The sequence below is a fragment of the Arachis stenosperma genome, chromosome 1 (assembly GCF_014773155.1).
Source record: "Arachis stenosperma cultivar V10309 chromosome 1, arast.V10309.gnm1.PFL2, whole genome shotgun sequence".
Classification (NCBI taxonomy): domain Eukaryota; kingdom Viridiplantae; phylum Streptophyta; class Magnoliopsida; order Fabales; family Fabaceae; genus Arachis; species Arachis stenosperma.
In genome coordinates this window covers 29,003,346-29,007,347 of record NC_080377.1, presented here as the reverse complement: position 1 = coordinate 29,007,347, position 4,002 = coordinate 29,003,346, and the positions used below count along the sequence as shown (strand labels likewise).

Sequence of the window (4,002 nt, the reverse complement as noted above, 5' to 3'; positions counted from 1 at the left end):
TGGAAGCTTTTGTCTTCCCTTTCCTTTTTCTAGAGGTTTCTCCGGCCTTAGGTGCCATAAATGGTTATGGAAAAATAAAATGCTATACTTTTACCACACTAAACTTAGAATGTTGCTCGCCCTCAAGCAAAAGAAGAAGGAGTAGAAGAAGAAGAAGAAGATATGAAGAAGAGGGAGAGAGGTGTGGGTTTCGGCCAAGGGAGAGAAGAGAGGGTAGTGTTGTGTGAGAATGAAGAAGAGAGAAGTGGGGTAGGTGGGGATCCTGTGGGGTCCACAAATCTTGAGGTGATCCTGTGGGGTCCACAGATCCTGAGGTGTCAAGGATTTCTCATCCCTGCACCCTTTAGGCGTGTAAAATGCCCTCTGTATGCAATCCTAGCGTTTAACGCCAGACTGCTGCTTGTTTCTGGCATTAAACGCCCAAATGTAGCTTGTTTCTGGCGTTCAATGCCATCCTGATGCTTGTTTCTGGCGTTAAACGCTAGCTTGGTGCTTGTTTCTGGCGTTAAACGCCAAACAAATGCTTGTTTCTGGCGTTTAAACGCCAGACAGCTCTTCCTCCAGGGTGTGCTTTTTCTTCTACTATTTTTTATTCTGTTTTTAATTTTTGCAATTGTTTTGTGACTCCACATGATCATAAACCTAATAAAACATAAAAGAACAATAGAAATATAGATAAATAAAAATTGGGTTGCCTCCCAATAAGCGCTTCTTTAATGTCAATAGCTTGACAGTGAGCTCTCATGGAGCTTCACAGATGTTCAGAGCATTGTTGGGACCTCCCAACACCAAACTTAGAGTTTGAATGTGGGGGTTGAACATCAAACTTAGAGTTTGGTTGTGGCCTCCCAACACCAAACTTAGAGTTTGATTGTGGGGGCTTTGTTTGACTCTGTATTGAGAGAAGCTTTTCATGCTTCCTCTCCATGGTTGTAGAAGAAGATCCTTGAGCTTTAAACACAAGGTAGTCCCCATTCAATTGAAGGACTAGCTCTCCTCTGTCAACATCAATCACAGCTCCTGTTGTGGCTAGGAAGGGTCTTCCAAGGATGATGCATTTATCCTCATCCTTCTCAGTGTCTAGGATTATGAAATCAGCAGGGATGTAAAGGCCTTTAACCTTCACTAACATATCCTCTACCAATCCATAAGCTTGTTTTATTGACTTGTCTGCCATCTCTAATGAGATTCTTACAGCTTATTCCTCAAAGATTCTCAGTTTCTCCATTACAGAGAGTGGCATAAGATTTATACCTGACCCCAGGTCACACAGAGCCTTCTCAAAGGTCATGGTGCCTATAGTACAGGGTATTAAGAATTTACCAGGATCTTGTTTCTTTTGAGGTAAAGTTTGCTGAACCCATGTATTTAGTTCACTAATAAGCAAGGGAGGTTCACTTTCCCAAGTCTCATTACCAAACAACTTGGCATTCAGCTTCATGATGGCTCCTAGATATTGAGCAACTTGCTCTTCTGTTACATCTTCATCCTCTTCAGAGGAAGAATAGTTCTCAGAGCTCATGAATAGCAGAAGGAAGTTTAATGGAATTTCTATGGTCTCTACATGAGCCTCAGATTCTTTTGGCTCCTCAATAGGGAATTCCTTTCTGTCTGGAGGACGTCCCATGAGGTCTTCCTCATTGGGATTCATGTCCTCCCCTTCCTCTTTGGATTCGGCCATTTTGATTATATCAATGGCCTTGCACTCTCTTTTTGGATTCTCTTCTGTATTGCTTGGGGGAGTACTAGGAGGAGTTTCAGTGTTTTTCTTACTCAGCTGACCCACTTGTGCCTCCAAATTTCTAATGGAGGACCTTATTTCACTCATGAAACTTAAAGTGGCCTTAGATAGATCAGAGACTATGTTTGCTAAGCTAGAGGAGCTCTGCTCAGAATTCTCTGTCTGTTGCTGAGAAGATGATGGAAAAGGCTTGCTATTACTAAACATGTTTCTTCCACCATTATTAAAACCTTGTTGGGGCTTTTGTTGATCCTTCCATGAGAAATTTGGATGATTTCTCCATGAGGAATTATAGGTGTTTCCATAGGGTTCACCCATGTAATTCACCTCTGCCATTGCAAGGTTCTCAGGATCATAAGCTTCTTCTTCAGAAGATGCCTCTTTAGTACTATTGGATGCATTTTGCCATCCATTCAGACTCTGAGAAATCATGTTGACTTACTGAGTCAACATTTTGTTCTGAGCCAATATGGCATTCAAAGCATCAATTTCAAGAACTCCTTTCCTCTGAGGCGTCCCATTACTCATTGGATTCCTTTCAGAGGTGTACATGAATTGGTTATTTACAACAATGTCAATGAGTTCTTGAGCTTCTGCATGCGTTTTCTTTAGGTGAATGGATCCACCTGTAGAATGGTCTAGTGACATCTTGGAGAGCTTAGATAGACCATCATAGAATATATCCAAAATGGTCCATTCTGAAAGCATGCCAGAAGGACACTTTTTGGTCTACTGCTTGTATCTTTCCCAAGCTTCATAGAGGGATTCACCATCTTTTTGCTTGAAGGTCTGAACATCCACTCTGAGCTTGCTCAGCTTTTGAGGAGAAAAGAACTTGGCCAAGAAGGCCGTGACAAGCTTATCCCAAGAGTCCAGGCTATCTTTAGGTTGTGAGTCCAACCATGTTCTAGCTCTGTCTCTTACAGCAAAAGGGAAAAGCATGAGCCTGTAGACTTCAGGATCTACTCTATTAGTCTTAACAATATCACAGATCTGCAAGAATTCAGTTAAAAACTGATAGGTATATTATGATGGAAGTCCATGGAACTTGCAGTTCTGTTGCATTAGAGCAACTAGTTGAGGCTTCAGCTCAAAATTATTTGCTCCAATGGCAGGGATTGAGATGCTTCTTCCATAAAAATTGAAAGTAGGTGTAGTATAATCACCAAGCATCCTTCTTGCGCCTCCACCATTGTTATTGGGTTCGGCCATGTCTCCTTCTTTTTCGAGATTCTCTGTAAGGTTTTCTTTGGATTGTTGTGCTTTATCTTCTCTTAGCTTCTTCTTCAGAGTCCTTTTAGGTTCAGGATCTGCTTCAACAAGAATGTCCTTATCCTTGCTCCTGCTCATATGAAAAAGAAGAGAACAGAAAAGAAGAAGAATCCTCTATGTCACAGTATAGAGATTCCTTTATGTGAGTAGAAGAAAATAAGAATAGGAGATGGAGAAGAAAAAAATTCGAACACAGAAGAAAAGAGATGGTTCGAATTTTAAGATGATGAGAAGTGTTAGTAAATAAATAAAATAAATAGAAAGAGATGAGAGGGAGAGAATTTCAAAAATTATTTTTGAAAAATAGTTAGTGATTTTCGAAAATTAAGAGAAGAAATAAAATTAAAATTAAAATTTGAAATAATTAGTTAATTAAAAGAATTTTGAAAAAGAGTGAGGAATTTTCGAAAATTAGAGAGAGAAAAGTAGTTAGGTGGTTTTAAAAAAGATAAGAAATAGTAAATCAAACAAAAAATAATTAGTTAGTTGAAAAAGTTTTGAAAATCAATTTTGGAAAGATAGGAAGTTAGAAAAGATTTTTGAAATCAAAGTTTGAAAAAATATGATTGAAAAGATATGATTGAAATTTATTTTGAAAAAGATTTGAAAAAGAAATTAAAAAGATTTAATTTTTAAAATTAAAATTGATTACTTGACTAACAAGAAACTAAAAGATATGATTCTAGAATTTAAAGATTGAATCTTTCTTAACAAGAAAGTAACAAACTTCAAATTTTTGAATCAATCACATTAATTGTTAGTAAAGTTTTCGAAAATTATGAAATGAAATTAAGAAAAAGATTTTGAAATTACTTTTTAAAATTTTCGAAAAATAATAGGAAAAATGAAAAAGATTTGATTTTTGAAAAAGATTTTGAAAAGATGGGATTTTTAAAATTGAAATATTGACTTGACTAACAAGAAACAACTTATTTTAAAAATTTTTGACTAATTCAACCCGAAGATTTTGAAAATTATGAGTAAAACAA

At 37.1% G+C, this 4,002-nt stretch overlaps 1 non-coding gene across 1 annotated transcript; it reads left to right on the top strand.

Moving 5' to 3' along the window:
* Window positions 1–2,447: 2,447 nt before the first annotated feature.
* On the top strand, window positions 2,448–2,551 carry LOC130947809 (small nucleolar RNA R71). The gene has a single exon (XR_009072812.1). It is a non-coding gene; the product is annotated as a small nucleolar RNA R71 (small nucleolar RNA).
* The last annotated feature ends 1,451 nt before the right edge of the window (window positions 2,552–4,002 follow it).